The sequence below is a fragment of the Podarcis cretensis genome (assembly GCF_951804945.1).
Source record: "Podarcis cretensis genome assembly, chromosome: 5".
NCBI lineage: Eukaryota > Metazoa > Chordata > Lepidosauria > Squamata > Lacertidae > Podarcis > Podarcis cretensis.
The window spans coordinates 18,815,755-18,828,100 of NC_137174.1; the positions used below are offsets into that span (position 1 = coordinate 18,815,755).

The window sequence follows — 12,346 nt, forward strand, 5'->3', positions numbered from 1 at the left end:
TGAATACTCCCCCATGTAAAAAGAAGAAGCTCGTCGCAAGTTAACAAGATTAGTCAAATGGAGAAAAATATTCTAGTCCAACATGATCTCTATTGTTCTATATAAGAGGACTGGTAAAAGGTAAAAGGTAAAGGCAAAGGACCCCTGGATGGTTAAGTCCAGTCAAAGGTGACTATGGGGTTGTGGCGTTCATCTCGCTTTCAGAGCGAGGGAACTGGCATTTGTCCATAGACAGCTTTCTGGGTTACGTGGCCAGCATGACTAAACCTCTTCCGGCGCAACGGAGCACCGTGACAGAAACCAGAGCGCATGGAAATGCAATTTACCTTCCCGCCGCAGCGGTACCTATTTATCTACTTGCACTGGTATGCTTTTGAACTGCTAGGTTAGCAGGAGCTGGGACAGAGTAACACAAGGACTTACACATAGGTGAACATATAAAAATGTGATGCACCCTTGTACTTTGAAGTGATACAAGCCATACTTGCACCCAATTTCTTGCTCATTCTCCTACTTCTGCATAGACTGGGCTAAAGTTTCTACCCTGGAGGGTAAGGAATAGAATAGCAGCCAGTGTTCTCTTAGGCTAGATGGATATATTTGGTTAATTGGATATATTGGGTTAACTATGTTTTTATATAAACAGGCATAAATTATGCCAGCCTGCATGTGCAGTTCTGCACACACCATGGGAAGAGATTTTCTTTGTGAATTTTAGTTGGTGGCTCCCTTGTACACATTGCTGGAGGCACTGCATTGCACCCACTCACGGAAGATGGAATCCGTGCAGTTCTACAGTTCCTATAATGGTAGCAAGCATGTCAGCCTTGTTGTCTCTAAAGCCTTGGCAAGCAAGCTCCTCTTACCAACAGTTCAAGCAGGCTGTGTGGTGGCAGCCTAGAGAGGAATGGGCTACGCATGCCTCTCTAGAACTGCATGTGTAGTCGAGAATTGCAGATTCACTCCTTTCTCTTTCTTGTCAACCCTCAAGAGTCTCAGACTAACCCCTTACGGTAGGGTGTGCCTGGTGGTCTCCGGTTCTGCTGCAAGTCATCACAGAACTCCGTAGAGCATGTGAGATTAGCTGGAAGGTGGTAAAACACAGCAAGGTAGCCTTCAAGCATCACTTAGTCTTAAGTATTCTTTACCTAAGTGGTGCTTGAAGACTAACCTGCTCAATTCCACCACCTTCCAGCTTCTCTCGCACGCTCTCTTGCCATGCTCTGATCTCAGGGCTCCCCCTCCAGCCTCCTTTCCCTTGTAGTGCTCTGAGCCACTCTAATCCCAAGGACTCGATGGCTGCCTCTTATACAACCCCCATGGGCTGCATTTCCTGCCCTATCATGTTGAACTTTGGGCCCATCCATTTTTGAGGCAGTGCACAGCTTCTGTTCAGATCTCTTGCATTCTGCACTTTTGAAAGGAAAACGTGTGGTGTGCAGTTGTGCGTGTTGCGCATGCAGTGTATACAAATAATTCAGACTGGCCCTGTTACAGTCTTGTCTGCTTTTGTTGATAAATGCCTGAAATGTGATGCCGGCAGAAAAGAAAAGGTTTTGTGCATCAGTAGCAGACCACATTCTGCAAGAGTGAGCCATGTGTGGTATTGAACCGTGATTGAGAGTTAACGCCAGACACACAGTGCACAAGCCGCTCCACCACTTATTACATAGTTGCCTGTGTTGTTAGAAGTTGGGTGCTGGTTTTTAGAAAGTTCAGAAAAAGCCTTGTGTTGTTTCTACATTAATCATGAAAAGAACAGTTCCAAGAGCAATGTTAGTTTGGCGTTGCACATTCCGGCGATAGTCTCTTCCTCCTTTTTCTGGATTGAATTATTTGTCATAAACTGGAAACAATAAAACCTGCAGACTCTTCCACTTGGCTCCAGCAACATTGTTCTTGGCTTCTTGAACTTTCCCTTCCTTTGTCTCTGTCTTTTCTTTGCTAGGAGAAATTTGTAGTGTGCCTTTTGCATCAATACCAGTTTGAAATATATGGCAAAGCATGATTGACGTTTGTAAGGTTGGCCCAAACCTATAATGTGCCAAACTAGAGAGAGAGAGAGAGAGAGAGAGAGAGAGAGAGAGAGAATCATAGAGGCCTGTTTAATGCATGCATGAATTATTTTCATTTAAAAAATAATGTCCTACATTTAGGGACCATGGAGCAAAGTGAAGTCAAGTGTAGCTTTCGCATTTTCTCAACACAGATGACTCCTCTCCAAAAACTCCCATGTCCCTGAAGATCCCACTTTCACTAACATACCAGTCCCAGAGGCAGCAGAAGACATTGCAGTCCTGGCACAGGGCCTTAAACAAACACCTCCCTGCTGGACTGTTTCAGACCTAAGTAGGATCTGGAGTGGGCTATTGCTGGAGTAATGTTTGAGGTTACTGGCTTGGTGACAATCACTCCACCTTTTGGTAGCAAATTCCATAATTTAACTTTGATGAAAATTGTAGATCATATGTAGCGTCAGGATAAAATCTCGTAGGCCAGAGACAGAACCACAGTGGGCTATAGAGTGTCAGAGTGAAGCCAGGGCAGTGTCTACTAGATTATGAGTGGAATCTGATGGACTATGGTTTATAAACTGGTTGGGCCATGGAGTCTTGGGATAACTTTTGCCAGGAGTCATTTTGAAACTGAAACAGGCACTCAGAGAACAAAAGCACACAATCCAATATTGTCACAGTCAGTATCACTGGTATAAAAATACAGATAGAAGCAGGAGTGTCAAGATAAGATGTACTGTAGATGAATCAGTTCTCAGAATGTGGTTGCAGGGAATAACACAGCAGAACGGTGGTCAACTCACCTGCTACATATGCAAACTTATTCTTGTTTAATTAATTAAAAGGATTTCTACCCCACCTTCCTTTGAAAGTTCAGGGTGACCTGTTCAAATACCACACCACACAATGTTACATGTTACTATAATGTCTCCCTACATTTGTGATGAATCCAATCCATTGTTTGATGGATGACATTTGCAGGAGAAGAAGAGTTTGGATTTGATATCCCGCTTTATCACTACCCGAAGGTGTCTCAAAGCAGCTAACATTCTCCTTTCCCTTCCTCCCCCACAACAAACACTCTGTGAGGTGAGTGGGGCTGAGAGACTTCAAAGAAGTGTGACGAGCCCAAGGTCACCCAGCAGCTGCATGTGGAGGAGCGGAGACGTGAACCCGGTTCACCAGATTACGAGTCCAAATGGTTGAACATAGATAATGGTTGATAGAAAATGTGTGATGATGGTGAACTCCTCATTGGCTTTCCATTCCTTTTTTTTTGGTGTGATTACACAATAGCAAATATGAAAATATATGAGCATTCTGAATGAACCTTGCGTCTTTCTGAGTGTTTAAAAAAGGTAAAGGTACCCCTGCCCGTACGGGCCAGTCTTGACAGACTCTGGGGTTGTGCGCCCATCTCACTTATGAGGCCAGGGGCCAGCGCTGTCCGGAGACACTTCCGGGTCACGTGGCCAGCGTGACATCGCTGCTCTGGCCAGAGCCAGAGCCGCACACGGAAACGCCGTTTACCTTCCCGCTGGTAAGCGGTCCCTATTTATCTACTTGCACCCGGAGGTGCTTTCGAACTGCTAGGTTGGCAGGCGCTGGGACCGAGCAGCGGGAGCGCACCCCGCCGCAGGGATTCGAACCGCTGACCTTTCGATCGGCAAGCCCTAGGCGTTGAGGCTTTAACCCACAGCGCCAAAAAAGCAAGTAATGCCTCAGTTACTTGTGATCCCTGATTAGATGAGAATGGGAACACCTATGCAACTAAAGGAGAAACAAAATAGGGGGGAAATGCACAAAATCAGCAGCAACCAAATGAAAAATGGCACTGAACATGATGTATATGTGAAAATTTTGCTTGAAGTTTTTCCACCACTGAATCCCAGATCCAAACTGGAGAACATTTGACACATCTCTAGGGAGAGAGAAAAACCATCGATCTCCAGCCTTTCTTGTCTTTCCCCACAGTGCTCTAGGTCATGATCAGTGCTGCACATAATAATAGTTTATTTATACCCCACCCATCTGGCTGGGTTTCCCCAGCCACTCTGGGCAGCTCCTAACAAAATATTAAAAACATGATAAAATATCAGACACGAAAAACTTCCCTAAACAGGACTGCCTTCAGAATGGCCCTTACCCCATTAAGTTAACTGTATAGTGGTACCTCTGGATGCGAATGGGATCCGTTCCGGAGCCCTGTTCGCATCCTGAAACGAATGCAACCTGTGTCTGTGCATGCATGGGTCACGATTTGCTGCTTCCATGCATGCGAGTGATGTCATTTTGAGCGTCTGCGCATGCACGAGCGACAAAACCTGGAAGTAACGCGCTCTGTTACTTCTAGGTCGCCGTGAAGCGCAACCCGAAAATATTCATCCCGAAGCCTATTTAACCCAAGGTATGACTGTACAAGAGGAGAGGCTCCTCACCAGAAATCTTGTTCTTGCTAACTTTGAGAAGACTGTTTCTTGCTGCATAGTATGAGCCCAGAATTTTGCAAGAAACAACAACAACCTGCCTTCTTCTGTGTTCTTTGGCTGAAGATTGTAACACTTTCTGGCTTTATCAACAAAATTGATAATGGTAGCCATTTTTAAAAGAAAAGAAAAAGAAAAGAAGCACGTTAGAATATTAAACTCATCTGCTTCATCTCCTTGGCATAGAAAAGTGAGGGCCGCAACCTCGCATTCTATTACAATAACCTTGTACTGTAAGATAGAAAATCTCTGGCCCAACCTTGGCACCACAAAAGCACTTGCCTTGGAATGGAATAGAATGCCAAATGTTTAAGCACACTCCCCAACAGTAATTACTCTTACCTAGCAGAAGAGATTGACAACATCATTCTTTAAATGTGTCACCCTAGAAGCCTTTTATTCTATGAACCATTGGGGAAGGGAGGGTAGGAGGCCATGGTTTAATTGCAGGCATTTTCACTGTTGCACACAAAATCCTTGGATGTGGATGGATATGAATAATGCCATGAATGACAACCGAACCGAACCGAAGGAAGGGGAATGAAACTCTAATCAGAATCTTTATTAAGGCATATTCACACATGGGTGTGCATCTTTAAACTTGAATAACTTCCTCAGGCCAATGGTCCGTCTAGCTGAGTATTATCTACCCTGCCTGGTAGCAGATCTCTTGGGCTTTAGGATCTTGTCCTGCTGCCTGAGATCCTCTTACAGGGTGACACCATGTTGGTGCAAAGAAAAGTGGGTATATGAAAAGGATAATTCCCTGGATGCCAAGATCCAAGTTTTGGGCAAGTACAGTGGTACCTTGGGTTACAGACGCTTCAGGTTACAGACTCCGCTAACCCAGAAATAGTACCTCAGGTTAAGAACTTTGCTTCAGGATGAGAACAGAAAGCGCTCGTGGTGGCACGGCAGCAGCGGGAGGCCCCATTAGCTAAAGTGGTACCTCAGGTTAAGAACAGTTTCAGGTTAAGAACGGACCTCCAGAACAAATTAAGTTCTTAACCTGCGGTACCACTGTGCTCATTGGTGAGAGAACCCCAGCAGCAATTTGAAATCGCAAAGTAAAGCAAAGTAAAGCATGGAAATATATGGCAACTATTTTTTTAAATAAAATATTTCTCAGAATATTATGACCAACATTATGAAATACGATCTCCATCAAAGCATGACCTAGAAAACCTAGAAAACAAGAAGAGTTTGGATTTGATACCCCGCTTTATCACTACCCGAATGAGTCTCAAAGCGGCTAACAATCTCCTTTCCCTTCCTCCCCCACAACAAACACTCTGTGAGGTGAGTGGGGCTGAGAGACTTCAAAGAAGTGTGACTAGACCAAGATCACCCAGCAGCTGCATGTGGATGAGCGACGCGAACCCAGTTCCCCAGATTACGTGACTACCGCTCTTAACCACTACACCACACTGGCTCACAAAGAAACAATGGAAGCAAACAATGTCACGAACGTGTTTTCTGCAGTCATAATGACTGCAAGTTGTTCATGACCGAAGGTTCTCAGAGAAGAACCTTCAAAGCATCAAAATAGATAAATGAGCATAAATCCAAAGAATATTGCCAAATTTGCTGTGCTTCAGCTGTCTGGAGAATATAGCGTGTGCTGTAAAAGTAATAAAAGGATTGGTGGCTCCCATTTTGAGCCCTCCTAGTTAAATACTTCTGTAGTCCCATCTGTAGTCAAAATTGTTCAAGAAGAGATAAAAGTTTCATCTCAGCCAAACACACAGGTAATATTTAACCATCTTATTTTCCACTCATGAACAAATATGATGGAATCTAAGCTTCAGCAGAATTAGGCAATGCAAGTATTGTTGACCTAACAATCTGTAGATATGACGTAAGAGCTAACTGCCATGTTGCAAGCTTGAGTGTTGCATTAAGGTGTCTGAATTAAGGGTACAATGGTGCGGTTTTCACCATGAACTTATTAAGTCACCTTTCAGTTGTCATGAGCCAAGGCCACTTCCACCATGGGTGGCCCTGTCAGAACGCTTACAGGAAAGAGGATTTTGGTAAAACACAAAATGTGAACACATCCTTTGTCCACCTGAGCTGAAATTCTTCTCTGCAAAAAAATAAAAAATAAAAGCCTTGGAGCAATTTTGTCATTTAGTTCTGACCTTTTCAGATACACAGCTAAGCAGTAAGGAAATTGGGTTTCCTGTCAGCTCCCACTATCTACTGTTTCTCTCTGTTTCTTGTGGTCAATACTTGGCTCTTCATTACAGCTTTTTTCTGGGGATATTGTTGTTTCAGTTAGACCATAAAGACCCTCACCTGTCACTGCCAACGTGTTTCCTAGCAGAAATAGATTAGCTCCAAATGACAGGAAGTTCAGCTTTAATGTCTGGATCCTTACAGAAAAGTAGCGCTGTGTGATCTGTGGTTTAGTTTCCCTGCGCTGTCGATATGCCCTTCTTTTGAGGCTCTCTTCTTCACAAGCCACTTTAAATGTGGAGACAGGGCGGAAAGTCTCCATTTTGGAGGGACCTCGTTTCTGCTTCCTGCAAAACAACTGTGGATAGACGAGGGCAGGCGCTGTGCAAAAGAGAATGACAGAGAAAATATTAGAAGTGAAAAAGATCAATTAAGCACATCAGCCCAATTTGCAAAATTGATTAAATTAGAAAAGGGGGGGGGGGAGAAATCTTGAGGCCCAGAGGGGATACCATTTATCAGGGTTGTTTTACAGGATGTCGAACAACTGTGGGACTGGTCCCTTTTGTTAATTGGCAAAGTTCTAAGGTGGAGGGATGCTGCCCGGAGATTTTCTGCACATTCACTGGAGGGGATATGCTTCAAAGTGAGTTATTTGTCTTATTCCAGGGAAGACTGACATTGCTGTAAGGTTTAAACATGATCCTTTGCTTAGCATGACCAGCTGTTCCATGTTACAACAGAACAAGCAAGGCAGGGGAAATTGATACTTAAACACACAACCAGAGGTGGCCTCAGGTGGAGTCCTGTGCCCTGCCCCCTGCAGTGGTGGATTCTGGTGAGATCTCATGAGATCTTATCAGAACTTGGACACTGACTCTGCCACTTCTCCTTGCTTCCCTGGCGGCAGTGGTGCCTACAGCATTGCCCCTTGGATTCTGCTGCCTGAGGCGGCTGCCTCAGTTTGCCTCATGGATCAGCCGGCCCTGCTCACAACTCAGGAAGGCCACTTCCTGAGTGTGGTCTCCCCCCACCACACTCCCAGATACACCAACCCTTTAGTAGACTTTTCTCAATTCAGTGGACATTAATTAAATGTGTTGTTGTTTAGTCGTTTAGTCGTGTCCGACTCTTCGTGACCCCATGGACCAGAGCACACCAAGCACTTCTGTCTTCTACTGCCTCCCGCAGTTCGGTCAAACTCATGCTGGTTGCTTCAAGAACACTATCCAACCATCTCGTCCTCTGTCGTCCCCTTCTCCTTGTGCCCTCCATCTTTCCCAATATCAGGGTCTTTTCCAGGGAGTCTTCTCTTCTCATGAGGTGGCCAAAGTATTGAAGCCTCAGCTTCACAATCTGTCCTTCCAGTGAGCATTCAGGGCTCTTAATTAAATACCGTTGCCTATTCCAGCATCCCTTCTCAACAGACATATGAATTAACCCCCTAGGCCAATTTTAGTTAATAGTTTATTATTATTTTTTGTATATATAGTTTAAACATTTTTCACTTTACAGTTGGTATTGAATGGAATAAAAACAGCAACCTGGGCAGTAGGTTCATTTTGATAACTGAGATTCTGCCAAGTAGGGAGAGCTTGTAATTTTTTACTTAATAGTTTATGATGATGTTCATCTGTTGAAGGTTTGTCGGACCCAACAAAAATCCCTTCTACTGCTTTGTTCTGTAGTTTGCTGTATTCTCTTCTGGAACATATACATATGTTTTTCAGCCAAATACTGAGTTTTTCTCCATGCTGTAATTCTTATGGAGTTTAGTTGACTGTTCTGGAATACAGTATCTGTGGCTATTGCCTCTCCCCAACATTTTTTCTGATACATTGGAGTTTGTTAACATCACAATTCAGTTAAGGTTCTGGGGTTACCCCCCCGGCAACCCCACTTTGCTCAAGGCCCCGACTTTCTTATTTATGAATTCTCTTCCATTTCCAGTTCAGAGTGTGTGTGACTTACATTGAAATCAGTTGCCACATAGTCCTGTAATTTTTAAAACATTTCATCCTTGCTTTTCATTGCATATTTGACTATGTACCTTGAGTAGTCATCAGTAAAAGTCACCATTTATTTATTGCACACACACTCCCGGTGTACATAGTGGTTTTGTGGCTAAACTTTATGCTTCACAAAGAAAATAATGCCAAGGGCTGACCTGAAAAGGATAATTTCCTTGAGTGCTGGCCTTTTTGGTGCTGGCCCAACTAGCAGTGATTTGTTGTCCACAAAAAGCTACAGGTTAATTGCCTTCTTCCATTCATATTGCTTACTATACTTTTGATTACAGAGCAATATGTGGCATTGTGGGTAATTAATAATATGCATACACTATATAACCATGTTTCTAATCTGTTTTGCTGAAGTTATGTACCTCCTTCGGCTACAGGGCCTCTCCTCGGTGGCAAATGACATGCAGAACATCTTCTCATTTCTTCCTTGCTTTCAGAAGTTGCCTGTCATAGGAGGCAAAAAACCCATTACCTCCTGTGAAGGAGAGGAAAGAATGAATCTTCTAAGCTGGTGCCTCCACCAGTGATATTTATAAGTTCATGTATTTAAAAACAATATTTCAAATTAGTTGTTATTAAGGATTTTTTGGTGATACAAACAAATAAAGAAAAGTACATATAACACTATATAGCTCAGTTGGTTGAGCACAAGACTCTTAATCTCAGGGTTGTGGGTTTGAGACCCATATTGGGCATAAGATTCCTGCATTTCAGGGTTGGACTAGATGATCCTCGTGGCCCCTTCCAACTCAATGATTTATATGATTTCTATGTACTAGTGCTAGTTTAATTTGTTGGTTAATTTTTCTAGTAAAGTGGTTTCCCATACATTTTGGTACCAGTGGTTTATGTTCACTCCTGATAGGCCTTTCTAGGGTCTAGTTACGATATTTCTAGCTGCTGAGATTAACTGACTTGTGAGTTCCTTGCCATGTGCATCTGTGTTGTTGCCCTGGAAGATATTAAAAGACTGTCATCCGACTAGTTATAGCGAGAATCTGGAAATCAGATAAACCAGCTGACATCTTGCAATGGTATTAAAATGTATGGATTATAGCATTGTTGACAAAACTTACATGTTTTAAAACATAGCGTCTGGTGTGCATCAATAAATTTACTGAAAAATTGAGTCCGTTAATTATTGGAAAGTAAAATGCCAAGACTATGTTCAACCTTATATATTATTTGCACACATGTAATCTGATGTTCTGGGACGCAGGTGGCGCTGTGGGTTAAAGCCTCAGCGCCTAGGACTTGCCGATCGAAAGGTCGGCGGTTCGAATCCCTGCGGCGGGGTGCGCTCCCGCTGCTCGGTCCCAGCGCCTGCCAACCTAGCAGTTCGAAAGCACCTCCGGGTGCAAATAGATAAATAGGGACCGCTTACCAGCGGGAAGGTAAACGGCGTTTCCGTGTGCGGCTCTGGCTTGCCAGAGCAGTGATGTCACGCTGGCCACGTGACCCGGAAGTGTCTCCGGACAGCGCTGGCCCCTGGCCTCTTAAGTGAGATGGGCGCACAACCCCAGAGTCTGTCAAGACTGGCCCGTACGGGCAGGGGTACCTTTACCTTTACCTTTAATCTGATGTTCTGTTTAAAATATAATAGTAACCAAGAGACCTAATAGGTGTATACAACACTCTTTAAATCATATTTAACCTCTTGTATCTGGATACACGATATTAAGAAATTATATTTATATTTAATATTCACATACATAGATGAAGTATTTCATTTCTTTTCAAATGACCTTAATTTTGCATTAATTTTTTTTTTTAAAAAAAGACTGCTGCTGAATTTAATGTGTGTTGCCCTTCTAACTGACGAAAAGGTTTTGGCTTGATTAACCAATTCATTGGCTAAATATTGCAAATGTGTTGCTCGAATCTGGAAGAGCTTCAAGGCAGATGACGAGCAAAAGGAAAAAGAAAGAAACAGGGCCTGTTGTTTGTGTGGAAAATCCTATTGTTAGATAATATTATTTAATGCAGGTTTAAAAACAAATATAATGTTTCCAAAGCCCTAATTAAAACTTGTCTACAGACAACAATAAAAAATATGAATAAGTGTGTGCAGGCAAGTATAGGGACCAGCTCGTTCGAAATGCTAATTGTTACTGTGCCTTTTGTGATCTGCAACAGTTCCTCCTCTCCTTCAGTGATGCTGTAATTAATTGAAGGGAATTAATTATCATGTTGTGATGTTATTGCAGTAAATGCCAGTAATGGGAGCTATGCGGATAATGAATCACACCTAAATAGGATCTTCTGCTTTATCTGCCGCTCGCCCTCCCGTTCCTCAGCAGCCCGCTAGAAGAAAGCTGTATGAGAAAAGAGATTGCAAGGGATGCTGCCAGTTAAATAAAGTCCCAAAAAGCCCCTCACGCCCGCATTTTCCTGCTAGCATTACCTTACTGATGTCATTTTAGCCATAGCATTCTAAATGACAAACGTAATAGTTCCACCTGCTGGCATTTAAAGAAGTAACCACATTGTGTACTTCAATGTACTTTAGTGCATTCATGTGCATTCATGTGCTTTTCAATGTACTTTAGTACGTCTTGAACAGTGGCATAGTGTGAGCTGCCAGCACCCGGGGCAAGGCGCTAAAGGAGGGGGGACGGCATCACCCAGGGGAAGGGGGCTAGCACATCGCCATGCATCCTCCTCCCCCATTTTTAGTGCAACCCCCGAGGTGTCTTATTTACATCATAAGGTTGGAAGCCATAATGAAAAGAAGTGGCCCCAACTTTATGGAATAAAGCCTTTTGACACCTTTGTGAAACCCACCTGTTTTGTGTGACTTTTGTTACGTGGAGGGAGTGCTCTGCTTTTTATATTGGTAGTGCGGCTGCTGTTTTTGCTTTTAACGCTAACAACAGAGATAGTTGTTTTCAGTTTAATGATTGGATGAAATTGTTTTAAATTGAGGCTGTGAACCTACATAAGCAGCTGTAGAAAGGATTATTGGCAAAACCTGTTGGTGTTTCGCAACTTTCTGACTTGTTGCAGGACCTTAGCCAGACCTAGCAGAGTATACGCAGAATCCACGGAAGCAATTGGCAACTTGGCTGCAGACAGGATAGACAAAGCAGGAACCAGGAACTTGTAGTTATAGGTGTTTATTATATACAGTGGACTATTTACAGGAACAGAACAGAACACGGATCTTTAACTTGCTTTCTCATACACGACTCACAACTCCTGAACTCAACCTCGTACACTGACACATTCCAGTTAGTAGGCCATTAATCATTACTCCCGTGAGAGAGCTTGACCAATCATGGTGCTGTCTCCATGCCTCTGTATCACCAGGCAGACGTACTCCTTCACACTGCCTTGGCTGTCTGCCAAACCCTAATTGACTCTGTGTGAGAAGCTGCACGTATACAGATTCCCAACAAGGATGCAGGGGCACCGGGTATAGGGGGCAGAGGGGGCTTCAGCTCCCCCAATGTTTTGGGGCAGGGGCAGAGACCCCCCAATATTAAGGGGGCTGCCACCACCACACCCTGCTGCTGGGCACCCTCCGCATGCCCCAGCCCCAGCCTCCACCCAGCAGCCCGGGAGCTGGGTGGTGGCTGGGACCAGCGAAGGCGATTTTTGCCTTTCCTCATTCCAGCCTCCAGCCAGCAGCCCAGGAACCCAGGAG

General features: G+C 43.8%; 1 long non-coding RNA gene across 2 annotated transcripts; it reads right to left on the minus strand.

Annotated features, from left to right (window-relative positions):
• Positions 1–633: 633 nt before the first annotated feature.
• LOC307216629 lies at positions 634–9,181 on the minus strand. Of its 2 annotated transcripts, none has more exons than XR_013839235.1 (3): positions 9,063–9,181; positions 6,800–7,060; positions 634–2,034 (listed from the first exon to the last, which is right to left on the minus strand). It is a non-coding gene; the product is annotated as an uncharacterized lncRNA (long non-coding RNA). The 2 variants fall into 2 exon arrangements; XR_013839236.1 differs by having other exon boundaries at positions 634–2,049.
• Between the last annotated feature and the right edge of the window lie 3,165 nt (positions 9,182–12,346).